Source organism: Triticum aestivum, chromosome 6A, assembly GCF_018294505.1.
Source record: "Triticum aestivum cultivar Chinese Spring chromosome 6A, IWGSC CS RefSeq v2.1, whole genome shotgun sequence".
Taxonomy (NCBI): domain Eukaryota; kingdom Viridiplantae; phylum Streptophyta; class Magnoliopsida; order Poales; family Poaceae; genus Triticum; species Triticum aestivum.
In genome coordinates this window covers 289651716-289669636 of record NC_057809.1, presented here as the reverse complement: position 1 = coordinate 289669636, position 17921 = coordinate 289651716, and positions in this window count along the sequence as shown.

Sequence of the window (17921 nt, the reverse complement as noted above, 5' to 3'; positions counted from 1 at the left end):
CTTCGATGCCAACTGGAGAACACCATCGAAGGATCCAAGTCCATCGACGAGTACTTCAAGGAGATGAAGATTGCCTTGCGACGAGCCGGCGTGGACGACCCCATTTTGATGAAGTTCCACTCCATGATGCGATTGCACAACGACATCTCCAAGACGATCTTCCTCGAGAACTACAAGTCCATCGACAACAACTACATTGGTGCTCTCAAGGTGGAACAAGAACTCATGAAGGCCAAAGCTTCTCCACCCCAAGCTCACCTCGCAATGACCAAGCTCCAAGAGAACGAGCATGAGACTAGTACCACCATGATGTCCAAGCCCGACGAGCTCCAACGCGATGCTCCCAAGTTCGACTTCACCGCCATCCCTCTTTGTGGCATTGATGATGTCGAGTCTACTTTGACTCTTTTTCAAGATGGTGTGGCGACGACTACGACTACGGGCACCATCAAGGACCAAGCTTTGGAGGCGAACGACATGGTGACGAGCAAGGATGATGCTTCCATCTTAAGAGGTGAGAGTGATGATGTGCCATCTTCAGTTTTCATCCACAGCGACGGCGATGAGATGGTTGAGCATGGGATTTTCCCTTCGACCACGGCGATGTATGATGACTTGAGTGACTTTTTCCACCATATTGAGACTGAGAGTGACTTCACGACTAGCCCCATATATGACGTGTTACCACAATTCCCATGTGAGGAGAGCCACTACCCCCACCACTTGAGTGAGATGAATGACTCCACCATATGTGAGATTGAGTGCACCTACCTTGAGGGAGTGAGTGAACCACCACATGGATAGAGTGAGACCACTATGATTTCTAACGACTTAACGTCTTCCTCTACTGTGTCTTGTCATTTGGTGCTAGGTCCCATCTATGATGACGCGCCGATTCGCGATGACTTCGTCCTCCCTTTGGACAAGACGATGGCCATGGTGGAATATGATGCACCCCCACATGGTTCCATCAAGATGAAGATGACCACCAATTAGGCTTTCCCACCTCACCTACACCACTAGAGTGGAATGAACAAGGTAACATAGGTGAAGGTGATGCTCTAGTCCCACTAGTGGACATTCTTGACATTGATTGCTTGCATGATGTTGATCAACCTATTACCATGTTTCATGATAGTGCGACTTCCCCATGCGATGATTTACCCATTTATGATGAGTATGATGATTGCCATGTGGAGTCTATTAGTTGTGATGCCATGTTACATAGGATTTCTTGTGCTAATTCTCTCAGTCACATCATGTTTAACAATCCGCTTGACTTGTCATATGCTATGCATGAGATCAATCATATGTCATATTTGCAATCTCATCTTAGTGACTATGATCTGCCATTCAAATAAACCCAATTTGCACATATGGCATAGATGACAAGCCCATGGTTATTGGCATTTGTTTTTCTTGTGATGATATTGATATGTTCCCTTTGCATCATTTATCTCATATGCCATGCCATGACCACCTAGCTTCGGATATGCATTGTTTTGGGTGTTGCCCATTTTCTCCATATGATGTCTCCAATATTGCTCATGAGGAGACACCCATAGTTTCCTCATACATTTTAGGAGATTTTGATTCATCCCATTCATTGCATGATCCCAATACTTGTGTGCACCATATGCTCCCCTTGAATAAAATGCTATTGTTGTGCCACACACTTGTTATACTTGTATGCTCAATTTGCGTCCCCATCGTGTTATACATAACAACTATTCTTTCATGATGGATGACATGTTCTTATACCATGCATCAAATTTCTTTGAGCGATGTTTATCTTGTGCTAACTCACACGTGCACATACACATCATGATGGATGATGTGTAAATTTAGCACACACACAAATTTTTTTGTTTGTGTTTCCTTTGTGTAGGTACCCATGAATACTTGTCAACCTCGCATTCCCACGAGTTGACAAAATGAGCTCTAGAGAGCAATGATGACTTGGGATCCCATGGATTATCCTTCCCACCGCTCTCTTCGCGCAAAGACTTCACACATTTCTTCTACATGGTCCTCACATGGTTATGGGTTATTGTCCATTACATATTATATGCCCATCTTTCCATGTTCACTTTGCATGATATGCTCATTACTATGCCTTTGCCATGCATTCGTGACCCATGCTTTGCATTACACATGATGATTGATTCTCATACTTGTATGTGTATTCGGAAGTTTGGTGGAGATATTGCTTGTTATTGCCATGTTTGCTTTGTGCCCGATGCCTATGATAATACTATGATCTTGCTTTGTGTTCGTGCTTGCGATATGTCATGTGCATTGTCTATGCCTATTATTTGCTCACATGACATGATTGCCATGATTTCCTCTAGTATGTTGCATCTTCGCACTACTAGCTTGCACGACTTGATTACTATGAGTGCTTGCCTTGTTGCATCACCGATGATTCATACTTGCTCATTTCATGCGGTTGATGACAACCATTACCATGCTTTGCACATGATTGTTATTGCTTCTTGTCATATATCTCCATGTGTTGCCTCTCTAATGCTAGATGATTTGCCATGTATTGAGTGCAACTATGCCTTTAGTCTTGATAATGAGCTTGCCCCCATAGCATTCTCGCATATATTTGGAGATTTTGACATATTTCTTGTGAAGCATGCTTGTCTTACCTCTTTGCACCATATACCTAGTGCCATGAATATTGCCATTGTGACATCATATTATTCATGCACTTGTGCTTCTAATGGTTATGTGCAAGAGAAGAGAACCATCATGATGGATGATGTGTTTATCTACCATGCACATACGTTCTTTCTTTTGTTGTGTGCATGTATAGGATACTTGGACTTTGTGTCAACTTCCACGTCACGTGAGTTCACAATCCGAGCTCTTGAGAGCGAACCAACTTCTACCACGACGATTCTACATCACACTTGCTTGTACTTCGGCATTGTGAAGGACGCACAAGGACACGCCTACAAGGTGACATCTTTCTTGAGCATGGATATGACGGATCATACTACATGTGTTGCTTGCACCATGAGACTTATTGTTCATCTTGGACCACTTGATTGCACACATGTTAGAGATCTTGCTTCGACTTGTCATTTTCACCGTTCCATGCATCATGATATATATGCCTTGTATGTTGCATCCAATTCTCGGACTACTTGCTCCTCTCATACGTTTGGTTGCAACAATGTCATCACTTCACATATGCCATGTCCCATTGATTGCTACATGCTTGCCTTGATTGCCTCACACATGATGAACAATTGCTCTTTACATTGTGTTGAGTGCCACACGATATTCACCACACCCCATGCATGTTATGCTTGGATTGTCTTGCACTTAACCCATGTGTTTAGACATCGTTTAGACATCTCATCTTATTTGGTGATGTGAATGTTTCCTATGCCTACCATAGACCTTTCATTGAGCAATTTGTGAATGCTCGCTATGAACTTGAGGTAGATGCTTCTTCTCTTGTCACACATATTTGCATCACTACCTCGCATTCACATGCTTGTCCCCATGATTTCTTTGCTTGTGCTCGATTGATATGCTTACATGCCATGTCACAATCCTTTGTCACACCGTATGCTTTGCGTGATGACGACACTTGTTTGGTGAATAACCTCTTGAATGCTTGGTTTTGCACTAACGCTAATCACATTTGTTTTTCCAAGTGTTTGTTGTCCTTACTCCTTTTGAAGGAATCACAAGATGGTGCGACATTGGAGAGTGCCCATTTCGAGCTTCAAGATGACAAGTACTTGGTGAACGTCCACTTCTACACGGAGAAGCCATCTCTTTCCCATGGTGATTTGGTTTTCGATCCGAGGTCGGATCTTTCCCAAGGGAGGGGAGATGATGCGGAGCATCCTATGGACATCACCATGTCAAGAGTCCGTTCGGCAAGTGACACGTGCGACATCTACTTCACATACACAAAGGTGAATCATCTCCTTTACACGTGCTCACTTGACCCCTTCGAGGATGGTATACTACTTGACACTTCTCCCATGTGCATGCATAGGTATTATAGGAGCTTCACGGATGTTGAGGAGGAGTGCAAGCGCCAAGGAACAACTACACCATCCACGAGGGAAGCCTGGAAGCAACGACGGAAGAGGACGGAGCTGCTGAAGCTACAACGGCCGGACATCCGGGCCAGAGGCCGGACATCCGGCGCCTGTGCAGCCTCCAAGGAGCTACACCAACAGACGACCGAAGCATCAGCGGCCGGACATCCGGCCCTTGTGCCCGAACATCCGGCACCTCGGCAACGCCAGAACATCCGGAATCCCTCCCGAAAATCCGGCATCCCCTATCCAGAGAAGGACTCAAACTGCCACTTCAGCCCGGACATCCGGCCCATGCCCCGGACATGCGGCCTCCCGCGAACGGCCGGACATCCGGCGCCTACCTGCGCGCAGAGTCGGGCCAGAGGCCCATGTATCCCTTTCCCACTTACCCCTTCAAGGCTTAGACTATATATACTACTCCCCCCCTCCTAGTTAGGGTTGGCAAAGTAGTAGCTCATTTAGAGATAGAGCTTTGCTCATCCATTACGGATCTACTCCATGAGAGAGATCGCGACCCCTCTTCGGAGAAGATCCACCTTGGATTCAAGACCCCCTTGTGGGAAGATCGTTCTAGGATTCAAGCCCCCATCTCCTTTGGATTTGGGATGAACTCTACCACCAAGACCTCCTGATGGAGATGAACCTTACCTTGTATCTTTCCCTTTGTTGTTCATGTACCATGTGGATCTTGGGTGTTTGATTGTTTAGTGGATGTGTGATTGGACTTGTTCTTGAGTGTTCCCCCTTGTGATTTCTCTCCGTTCTTCCCCGTGTTCTTCGTGTTCTTAGTTGGGATCCGCTCCTTTCATGAAAGATCGTCCGATTAGGATTCTACCCTACATCAAAACTGGTGTATTCAGTTATGGCAAGGCCGGCCATCTCGAGTACATGTGTTCTGGCAGAGCAAGGGGTGTAATGCAGGAACAATAATATGAGAACACAATTTATTTTCTATCCGAATCTAGAAATAATTTCCTCTTTCATGTCAGTGTTGACCATGGTACTAGTACCTTTTATCCAAATATAGCAATCCAAATTTCCAAATTAGTCGACAACATGTTCAAAACCCCCAAACCTCCGGATAGAAAAGTGGATTGTAGGAACATACTGTGCGCGTTTTAAAATCCTGTGTTAGGATGAGAAGGAACAAGTGTGGCGTCTCGCCGAGGGCGTAGAAACCTATAGGGTCCTCGCACTTTGGGCACTACAAATGAAAAACACTAGATTCAGTAGGAAGAAAAATGCATCAACGACGGTGGCTGCCATCCTAGGATTACCGGCGACCAAGGGACTAGGATTTATCAGGGATGGATGAAGAATTCGTACCTGGTTCTCCATGAGAAAACCCTAAGCAATTATCGAGAGGAGGTTTTCTCTGAACAAGCAGACGAGGGAGAAGGGGATTCAAGCCCAGTGAAATATTGCTGCTTCATCCATCCAGCTTATTGCTAGTGCTGGAAAGGTGGGGTTTTTGTGATTTGACGGCTCATTGGGCATTATTGCGGCGCTACGACCGGGGTGATTCTACCGTGCAGTTGTGCACTATAATTTGGTGCATGGCACGTGGATCCCGTTGCCGGATGTCCGCATATCAGCGAAAGGAAGTAGAAAGGCAGGAGTGACTAGTTACACATAAATATTTTTTTGATAGCAAGATACTCCCTCTATAAAGAAATATAAAAATCTATTATATCACAAATTTATACATAGGAAAATCAAGGGGAATATATATAACATAATACGGGGTTCAAATGAGAATAAAATACTCGGATAGGTTGATGGGTCTGCACTTGGACCATAGGCCGGTGGGCCTGCATGTTTGGGGGCCCATGTGTTCTAACTTAGCGCACTTCATCCAGTAAATATTGCAAGCAATCAATACGACACTGGTTTTAGATGCTGTCGCAAGGCGAATACAGAAAATTAAATAAAGCACGACAACTGTTAGAATGAAATCAAACGATAGTTCCTAACCAGCAATCAGAGTTGCAATTCTTTCATGATATCCTACGTGATAAATAATACTGTTGTACTACTTATACACACATGACACTTGTTTCACCATGCCATATTATTACATCAAAAGCTCTTGGAGGATAGATCAGTTCTACAGTTGCGTGCAGCTACTGAAGAATTTCAAAGTTGATTAGGACCAGCTCTCCTTATCGAGAAAGTTCGATTTTGACATCATCCCCAACAAAAAGATTTGATAGAGTTTTGAACCTTGACCATCCTTTAGCATCAATCATCATGCGACCATCCTTTGTACTTACGGTATATTGAGCAGGTTCATTCACACCAAGGCTGCGCATGGTAAGAGAAACATGGCCACGGTCGCCTGAATTTTTGAATGACTCCCTCGTTACTCTAGGTATTCTCTGTTTGCAAACAAGAAGACATACACAAACAGTTAGATCAACACAGTGAATCATGTGGAACAACATGGAAAGAAAAAAGAACGAAGCACTTGGGCTGCCAATGCTGACCAAGAAGTTGGAGATGTCGATTCTTGTAAGGACTTTGGTATATGCAGTGCGAACTACAACCCAGTCTGTTGCCGGTGCAAGTGCTGGTTCCATTGTCGCTGCACGGGCCGGAGCAGATGCAAGTGAAACTTCAAGTGTTGGTGCAGGTGCCGGTGCGATTGGTAGTGCCGCCGCTACTGTCGGAGATGGTGCTCCTTGTGGAGCTGGTGCCGGTGTTGGAGAAGGTGCCCGTGTCGGTGTCGATCCTCCGGTAGACCAGCCTGATCCGCTGACGCGGTCGGTGCCCAATCCTCTGGTGGATGAGACTGAGCTGCTACCGCTGTTAGTGCTAGAGCTAGAGCCGTCGGAGCAGGTGCCTGTGCTTGATCGGATGCTGAAGGTGCTACCGATGTGTGCGACAACAGTGATCGTCTCTGGTCTGCTATGATTCCATACTTCAGCTTTGTAACTTCGGTAGGCTCCGTGACCTGGATCCAGTCATTTTCTTCACTTATTTTAAACGTGAGAAGAACTAATTGTGGTGTGTTTGTTAAAACAAACTGTAGTTCATCATAGGGCTTCAGATTATACCCAGACAACAGACTGATTCAAATGTGTCCAATAATATAAGTGATGGACAATGCCTTCGTTACTGGGACATCATAAGAAGTGAAACCTGCTAAAATAACCATCATAGAGCAAACCGAACGGTTTATTCTGTAATGAATGTGACATGGCAAAACCTGCATTGTAAAATTGCAGCAAAAGTAAGAAAACATGATAGTAAATCAATAAGATTTACTTGATATGACACCATTGAATCCTTACCAGGATATCACTATGTTCAAGTTCTAAATGGAAGGTTGATCATCCAATTACGGGTTGCATGCAGGGCCCCCACTTACTCCCACAAGCAGGATAGTCCAAAGGTCATGACAACTCGTATGGAGCAAACATCCATGGGACTAGAAATCCTGGTGGGTGCAATAAACCCTGTAATGCATACATATATTGGAGTGTAACCATAATTGATAAACCATGCTCACAAAAAAGATGGTTTGGATACTTCAAAATATATAGACGGAATTGAGTGACACACATTAACATCGACTGTTCTCAAGACTCACCACACAACAAAAGTGGTAGTACTAAACAATACATGGTTCACACACACAAATCAAGTACTGAACAATATTACTTACTTCAGTCAAGCAAAGGTGAACTAATTAAACTCTGCAGACTATTTCTTGCCACCGACCTATGGGATGTACCCCACATAATTGACTAGTCCATGGACTTCGTGAGAGATGTCTACCGGCACCTTCGCCATCTCGTCAACCTTGGTGAACCTAATTGAGTGGTCTTCCCACTCATAAGCATGACAACAAAGACAGTCTGCATCAGATTTGTCGGGAAGCTTTACAAGAACCACACCCTTCGTAATCAAAGGCATAGCTAGGAAATTGTTGTGGTGAAGTACACCCTCGAGAACATGCCTGACAACAATGCTACATGAAAACAGTTGTTCACGACACGTGGCGACATGGACACATCAGCTAGATAGTTTAGTAGTAGAACACATCCTCAGGTCTTCCAGTTCACACGACATGACTTTGAGTACTTCATATCCACCGCGGACCTGGTTCTAATTCAAACAGAAACCAGATATTTTATTGCTACATCCGTTCAGAAATATAAGATGATTTTTGATATTTTACTCCATATAAGACTACATATACACACAGAAATGAGTGAACAAAGATGCTAGAACATGTCTACATGAGATACACAAAAAGTTAGAAGATCTTATATTTGTGAACAGAGGGATTACTTGCAATATCCATAACATGACTTACTGAGGCTACTATACTCTCTTCCAAGGCATGTGAGCTAAAATCTTGCATTTCCTACAACTAGCATTGATGTTCATAAAGTAGTTGAAAGTAATCTATAAGAAATCAGTGTTATGTGCAAAAATCATATGTATGTCAACCTCTCGCATGTTTTGGTCAAAAGAGCCATTTAGAACCGTCATTTGGCACACAAAAATCACATGCAAGATCGCCCAGAAAGTTGTACTACTAGTACTAGTACCGTGTGTTAGATGAAAAAACATGATCAAGATCGCTAAAAAGATGGTCAAGAAGAGATATTACCTGGACTGGCTTAACGAGGGATCCCGGAGAGGGGGGCTTGGACAGGGCGATGGCCTTGAGCTTGTCTACAGTAGTCTTGGCGGGGTGCTTGCGCTTCTTTGTACCCCGAGCCTCAACGGTTTTGGCCAGAGCCATAGACATCACTTCGGCCGGTGCTCCTGGGTCCATCAAGAAACTATCAAATAGAAATAAAAGAAAAGAAACCATAATCACAAACCTAAAAGAAGAAAAAAGAGGGAGTTAGGATCGGTTGCGGGGTTGCAAGACTGGGCCTTGGCCAGAAGCAATACCATTGATGCGCTCACCTTTCCTTCTTTGGGAGAGAAGAACAATGGCAGAAGCGCGTCGGGGTTTTCTCAAAGAAATGAGGAACAAGATGAGGGAGAAGTGAGTTGGGGTTTTCTTCAAGAGAGGAAGATGAGGGACAAGAGTGAAATGATGGTTGCTTCATCCGTCCAACTTACTACTATATAAAACCAAGTTATGCGACAAAGCCAGCAACAGTTGGTGTTTCAGGCTATCGACGTACGCTTTGTAGTCCAGGTTGCTGGTTCGAATCTCATCCTTCACATTTGTTAGTTTTAGGTCTAAATTTGATCAATGACAGGTGGGACCCCCGTGTGTTGTTTCGATATTTTAGTGTAGGATGTTTTTTTGCACAAACACTTTGCACGGTTACACAAGTTATGTCACCAGTTACACGTATTTTGCAAGTTTAGGAACAAAAATGACAGCAACATAGAATATCAAATGCTCTCCGCAACTTAGGTGTGACGGTGATACGAGATTTTACGTCATTGGATCTGGGAGTAGTCTTTGTAATTATGTGCAATTTCCAAACTCTCCAAGAGTTTCTTTTGCAAAAAAACATTTCATGCCTCGTGTGAGCCGCTGGATCCAGCAGCTCCCAGTTGCTCATATTAGGTGCTCCTAGCAGCTTAATTATCCTCTACGGTGATACGAGCATCTAGGTCGTTGGATCTGAGATCTAATGCCATGTGCGTAGTATTTGTACTTTCTGCGCAATTCCCGAACTCTTTGAGGCCTATATTGCAAAAACATTCAAACCTCCTACTGCGAGCCATTAGATCTCCCGGGAACTCGCATCACCATAGAATCTATGGTGTGGGAGCACCTCATATTCTCCCGTGCGAGAAAATATTAGGTGCTCTCGTAGCTTGGATGCTACGGTGATACGAGCTTTGAGGTTGTTTGATCTGAGATCCAATGGCATGTGAGTAGTCTTTGTGCTTGTGAGCAGTGCCCTAACTCTTTGGGGTCTTTTCTACAAAAAACATTCAAACCACCAAGGAGTTTTTGGATCTTAGATTCAACGGCTCCGAGGAGCTTGTATCACCACGACATCTAAGGTGTGGCAGCACATGATATTCTTACATACAAGAGAATATGAGGTCCTCCCTCATCTTAGATGCTACGATGATACGAGCTTCGAGGCCGTTGGATATGGGATCCCAGGGCATCTGAGTAGTTTTTGTACTAATTGTGTGCAATTCCTAAACTCATTAAGGTTTCTTGTAAAAATATTAAGACATCTTGTGAGCCGCTATATCTCAGATCTACAAGCTCTAAGGAACTTGTATCACCATATAGCATCTAAGGTGTGGGGGCACATGATATTCTCCCCCCCCCCGGGTGGGGGGTGGGTGGGGTGTGGACAACCCATCTGTGTTTGAGAGGGTGGGGACAAATATAATGTTCAAAAATTATAATCTAAACAATCTTAAACAGAGCTTCAAAATTTTATCTAAGGTCGAGGGGTTACCCCCCAACAATCTACATAGCTCCACCTATGCAAGAGGTGTAGTGGGAGCGTCTATGTGTGAGAGAGACGACGCGAGAAAGCGAGGTCAATCGAGTCATTTATAGAGGGAGAGATCGAGTAAGTGTGGCCTAGCGTACACTCGAATGTTAAATACGATACACCGAGATATCGTGCGGCGAAGCTGCAGTGAGGGCTGGAGGGAGATAGTTACAGAGAGAGTGGCCTAGATAGACTTTGTGTGTGTGCACACGGTGGAGGTGTTTTACAAAGGCAATGCATGTGTGTTGAGAGAGAGGGAGGGTTTGTCATGGAGGGCGTGACGAGGTTGTGTGTGAGAAATACATTTGTTGAGAGTGTGAGGGCATGTGTCACATAAATGGAGATCGAAATGTGAAGAGAAATAATGAGCGCGCCTGTGTCGGATACCAATAGCTCTATTAACAAAGAAATGATGATCGGTCCATACATGAAGTATGTGTATGTGTGTGTTGTGGGGGGGGGGGTCGATGGAGATACGTACACACAAAATTTGCATGTACATAGTACTAGACTTAATATTCATGTTTCAGTTTACTGTGAGTTTTAAATATTGAATTGAGGACCATGCATGGCTGACATTTTATTTTTGAATTCGTGTCATACATGCATGGTCTGAAAAATAGATGCACTATACTTACTGGATTGTTGTTGTATTTGTGTGTGTGTGTGTGTGGGCATATGCTTGAATACATACAAAGTTTTCTCACCACCATACCGTTCATCTTTTAAATTTGAATTTGCAATGAAAAACTTACTGTGGACACCATGAAATGTGAAATCCATGTTGAGATCACTAAACTCACTCTAATTCAAGAACTCGTCATAAATTAATTACCGTGCCTTTTGAAATAGCCAGTTATTTGCAAGGAAAATACAGGCATTGTAATACATATAGATTCGTTCGGCAATTTAAAAAAGATTCCTTTCGCATTCTGGAATGGTAGCACCCGACGGCGTACCAGCCAGACTCGGGCTCGTGTCCTGCCGGGGCATGCGTGGTAAGCACATTAGCCAACCCCAACCAAAAGAACCACGATATTAAACTTCACGCCTCCACTCGAGCCTCCGCATTTCGTGTCGAAATATCTGGCGGCCAGAATTCCAGCCCTAGGAAATTCCCCTCATGTCCCCGATCCATAATGACTATCGATGAACAATGGATGGATGCTTTAGTAACCAGCCCATGTTACCTACCATGCCGAGCACGGTTCAATTCCCATGGTTGCCGTTACCCTAGGTCACCCGTCAACTTCATTGCCTAATACGAATAGTACTACACCAAGATGAGCATAGAATGGAGCTCTGTTTGTTCGTGCCTACTAGAATTACTATATCAGGCAATGCACTGATACAAAGGGATTATTCTTTTACTATGCATATATAACTTGTCTAAAGTCTAACTAAGCAAAAATGTTTGAACAAATCCTTTCTTAAGAAATATTATCATCTACAACAGTAAAGATGCATCGCTTGAAAATTTATTTCATGATGCTGGTTATGATATTGTTTCGAATCCTGGATTTTAAATTCCAGAAAATCCAAAACTGATATGGAATTCATGACACTGAGCATGGTCTCGTGATATGGCACAAATAGGCTGTCGTAATTTTTTTGTTCAATTTGAGACAAGCTTCTTATGAAAAGTTGCACAAACGAAGAGCCAATGTATTTTGGAACAAATACCTGTCACGTTAACGCAAATGGTTTCACTATTCAAACTGTGGGTGCTAGACCTATGTGCTGCCACGAGTCCCGCTTCTCATCCGCAGGTGCCGTCCGAGCAAGCGTGTGAGTTGACAGGACGCGTGCGAGCAGACTGCTGTGCCGACTAACTGGGAGGCGTGTGGCTAGGCCGCTGCGCTAGCTGACCAGGATGCATGCGAGCAGGCCATTGCACAGGCTCACCGGGAGGCAAGCCCTTTGACCAGGCTCTGCCACCCACCTTCCTCCCAACTACCCCCACTTTTAATGGCGCCAGCACCGCAGTTTAAATCACCACCGCACTCCCGGTCTCTCTACAATCTTCTTCCTTCCTCTCTGATTCTCCTATCGTCTACCTCCAACCAGCCTGACCTCACCATACACCATGCCGGATCACGATGGGCTGCCCTTAGTCTTCCAGTTTCTGAGGAAGACACCCATCCGGAGTCTCAGAAAGATAAGGCACTTTGGGACGAGCTTGAACTGGCCTTGCGGGAAGACACTGCGCCTATCGCCACTCCTGTTCCAGCTCCCGTCGCCCCGACCGTGCCAGCGCCCATCCACGTGGCATTGATGGGCTGAGAGCCGCACATTGTCGCCGAGCTTGAAGCCACAGGGTTCCAGGAGGTCCTCGCTGATTTGCACATGCCCGTGCACTTGCCAGCGCATGCGCCTACGCGTGCACTGACGCACGCGCCCATGCACACAAATGTCTCCGCCGCACCATTACCAGCGCCTGTCCCTGCACCGGTGCCCCCATCAGCGGCATGGATCACCGCAGTTGATTGCTTCCTTGCACTAACGCCAGTCGTCGCCTCATGACAGTTGACTGGCTCCTAGAGACTGAAATCTAGAACATTCTGGCCTTCCTTGAAGCTAGGTGTAACGCCCGGATAATTTGGCTACAGTAAAACTCTCCTAATGATGCCATGACATCTGTGATTACTGTTACTAATCTCGGGATAATTCGAAACCGTGTCAAATTCAAGCTTAAATTTAAAGTCAACAATGAAAGTTTTCACATATTAAAAATAAAATGTTCTGGCTATGTCTATTATTGCACCGGTAATTATGGTGAAGTAAACACATTTTTATAAAATGCCTAACTGCTTTTAAATGAATTAAAACAAAAAAGAAATAGTAAAAGAAAATACAAAGGGAAAAAACAAACAGAAAAAAAAGAAAAGAAAGAGAAGGCCCCCCACTGGGCTTCGACCCAGCAGGCCGGCCCATTCGGCCGCAGGCCCAACCGGCCTCCCCCCACTCCCCCTTATCCACTCATCCCCGAAACCCTAACCACCCCGTCGCCCCACTCGCTTCCCCCCACTCCCCTCGTTCGGGTCTGGATCGGGAGGAGATCCCGATCCCCTCGCCCCTCTCCCCCGCGCGCACGCCGCCGCCTGGACCGCGCCTCCGCCTCGACCTCCCCGTCGCCGGACCCCCCCCCTCGCCGGCCTGCATCCTCTTCGCCGCACCGTCCCCATCTCCCCACCTCGACCCCCGCTGCCCCAGTCCCTACAGGCACCCGGTGAGGCCCCCGGCCTCTTCCTCCCCCTCGTCCCCGTCGACGCGGTCGTGCTCCTCCGCGTGCTCACCCGCAGCGCTCGCCTGCTGTCGCTTCCTCCCACGTGCGCACGCCCGACCACACGCTCGCGGCCACCAGGCCCCGGCCGCGCCCGCTCAACCTCGCGCGCGCCGTGCGCCCCGGCACAACCCCGCTGCAGCCCGGTCGCCCCTGGCCTCTCCTTCTCTCCCCCTCACCTGGCCCGCGCCCGGCGACCTCTAGCCGCGCCCGCGCCGTGTTCCCGACCGGCAAGTGCCCGCCCACGGCCCCGCGCCCTCCTGCTCGCTGCACCCGCCGCCCGACTCCGGCCACTGCACCGCGGCGCCGCTCGGAGGCCCCGCGTCCTTCGCCACGAGCCCTGCACCGTTCCCCGTTGCGCTGACCGCTCCGGCTTGCCGCCCCGCCCCGCTCGTGCCGCTTTGCAGCCGCCGGCGCCCGCTCGCGTACTGACCCGCGCCCGCTTGGCCACTCGCCGGCCCGACCGCGCCACGCCGCCGCCTTGGCCACTGCGGCTGCGCCCGCCAGGGTCGCCGTTGCCCGGGTTCGCTTGGCTGCGCCAGCGCCCGTAATCCGCTGCCCGCACGCCCGCTAAGCCCCTGGTGCCTATGGCAAACGGGGCCCATGCCCAGAACGAAAAAAAGGATTTAATAAATAAATTAATAAATACTAATTAAAATATTAATTAATTGAAGAATTAATTAGTTTAATTAATCCTGATTAGATTAACCTAATCACTTAGTTTAGTTAATTAATCTGTTAGGTTAGTTAATAGTCAATGACAGTGGGGCCCCACCCCTAGTTAGCTTAATTTAAACCCCCCTTTTTAAAATATGTGACACTGACAGATGGGCCCCATTGGCCCTGTTGACTGGTCAACTTTGACCCAGTCAATGCTGATTGTACCGCTGACTAGGCACTGACCGGCCCCACACGTCAGGTTGACCAGTCAACCCCTGTTGACTGCTGATGTCAGCATGACATCATGCTGATGTCATATATCCATTTTTGAATTAAATTAAATAATTAATTAAATATCAGAAAATGATTTAAATCTTTAGAAAATCATATCTTTTAATCCGTAACTCGGATGAAAATACTTTCTACATGAAAGTTGCTCAGAATGATGAGACAAACCCGGATACGCAGCCCGTTCGTCCGTCACGCACCCCTAACATGTCAAACTCGCAACTTTCCCCCTCTGGCTCCTCTGCCCAAAAACACGAAACACCGGGGATACTTTCCCGGATGTTATCCCCCTTCACCGGTATCACCTACTACCGCGTTAGGGCACCTCTAACGTCGTTACTTGTCATGTCATGCATCACTATGCATATGCTTGCTTATATATTTATTGTTTCCCCCCCCCCTCTTCTCTCGATGGACACCGAGACCGACGCCGCTGCTACCCAGTACGACTACGGAGTTGACGACCCCTCTCTCTTGCCAGAGCAACCAGGCAAGCCCCCCCCCCCTTGATCACCAGATATCGCCTACTCTCCTTTATACTGCTTGCATTAGAGTAGTGTAGCATGTTACTGCTTTCGTTATTCCTATCCTGATGCATAGCCTGTCCTTGCTACTACTGTTGTTACCATTACCTGCTATCCTACTGCTTAGTATAGGATGCTAGTGTTCCATCAGTGGCCCTACACTCTTGTCCGTCTGCCATGCTATACTACTGGGCCGTGATCACTTCGGGAGGTGATCACGGGCATATGCTATATACTTTACACAGTTACATTACCTGTGGTACTGTTCGGAGATGGGGGCTGAAGGGGCAGGTGGCTCCATCCCAGTAGAGGTGGGCCTGGGTTCCCGACGGCCCCTGACTGTTACTTGAGGTGGAGCGACATGGCAGGTTGAGACCTGATGAGGACATGACTATCTTGGATATGACCAAAAATATTGCATATATGCATATTTGTCAGGTGATTTCTAGTGCAAACTATTCAATAATCTATTTATGTTATCCAGAACAAAAATACTTCACACACTTTTGTGTTTTGTCTAATTGCAGGTGTATGGGACATTTGTACAATCCACATATGAAGATAAGGAAGAAAGAGATGTTTATTTTCTGTCCAAAAAGTTCTCTCACGTCACTTTTGGCCCAAGAGAAGATAGAGTCCAAGTCTCTCACGTTCTGGATTCAGATTCGGACTGCACAGACATACCTGACTCAAAACGCACACAAGTTTTTCATACGGACTCCGAATTGGGTGATTCTTTTTTTGTTGGAAACTAGATTTCGTGCACTTTCCAACCCAATTGGAATCACCTTCAAATTCGTCCGGAGCGTTGAGTTGTGGACGAAACAATCTGATGCTGCAGCAGAATCCGAGTCAAACTACAAGTCCAAAGGTGTTACATCACCTCCACTTGGGCCCATTGGCCTTGTACGACCTAGATTTAGTTTTAGGCTGCGTTGGGACGTCCTCCCACCTCCTTGGCCGCCACCCCTTGCTCCTATATAAGTAGATCCATCTAGTAGCTTTTCCTTGGGATTTGTTTAGTTAAAAGTTAGCCATTGCAACTTCGTGTACTTCGTTTGTGTCCAACGACCAGACCAAGACCGCTTCCGGATCCCCACCTTTATCAATACTTCATATATACTCGCAATATTCAGATTGCTTTTATCATATTCTTGCTTGTTCTTCGATTGCTTGCAGGAATAGACCTTCGTGGTCAGGTTGATTGTGCTCCAGCATGGTCAATAACCTCTCGGAGTTGGTTTAGCGATTGCTAAGGCGCAACGTCGTGCACGTTTGTAGTCGGATCGTCAAAGTCATCTTCACCAAATCGATAGTTATCATCTCATCGAAAGATCGGGACACCCCCGCCTCTATCAAGACCACCTAGGAGAGAGGCGGGCCTGGCCCTGGTCGGTGTTCGCAGATACTTAACACGTTTAACGAGATCTTGGTATTTGATCTGAGTCTGGCTACTGGCCTATACGCACTAACCATCTACGCGGGGACAGTTATGGGCACTCGACGTCGTGGTATCAGCCGAAGCCTTCGTGACGTTAGCAACGGAGCGGCGCGCGCTGGATTGGACTGGAACGCCTACTAGGCTAGGTCTGCTTCCGGCCGCCCACACAACGTGCAGGTGTGCTAAGGGCGATGGGCCTAGACCCCTGGGCGCTTAGGTTTAGACCGGCGTGCTGACCTCTCTGTTGGTCTAGGTGGGGCTACGACGTGTTGATCTTCCGAGGCCGGGCATGACCCAGAAAAGTGTGTCCGGCCAAATGGGATCGAGCGTGTTGGGTTATGTGGTGCACCCCTGCAGGGAAGTTAATCTATTCGAATAGCCGTGATCTTCGGTAACAGGACGACTTGGAGTTGTACCTTGACCTTATGACAACTAGAACCAGATACTTAATAAAACACACCCTTCCAAGTGCCAGATACAACCGGTGATCGCTCTCTCACAGGGCGACAAGGGGAGGATCATCGGTTAGGGTTATGCTATGCGATGCTACTTGGAGGACTTCCATCTAATCTCTTCTACATGCTGCAAGACGGAGGCTGCCAGAAGCGTAGTCTTCGAAAGGACTAGCTATCCCCCCTTATTCCGGCTTTCTGAAGTTCAGTCCACATATAATAGCCTTATTCCAGTTGATACCAATGCATACATATGTAGTATAGCTCCTTGCTTGCGAGTACTTTGGATGAGTACTCATGGTTGCTTTCTCCCTCTTTTTCCCCTATCCCTTCTACCTGGTTGTCGCAACCAGATGTTGGAGCCCAGGAGCCAGACGCCACCTTCGACGACGACTCCTACTACACCGGAGGTGCCTACTACTACGTGATGCCCGCTGACGATGACCAGGAGTAGTTAGGAGGATCCCAGGCAGGAGGCCTGCGCCTCTTTCGATCTGTATCCCAGTTTGTGCTAGCCTTCTTAAGGCAAACTTGTTTAACTTATGTCTGTACTCAGATATTGTTGCTTCCGCTGACTCTTGTGCCTTCGAGCATTGTATTCGAGCCTTCGAGGCCCCTGGCTTGTAATATAAAGCTTGTATTATTTTAATTTGTGTCTAGATTTGTGTTGTGATATCTTCCTGTGAGTTCCTGATCTTGGTCGTACATATTTGCGTGTATGATTAGTGTACGGTCAAATCGAGGGCGTCACAAGTTG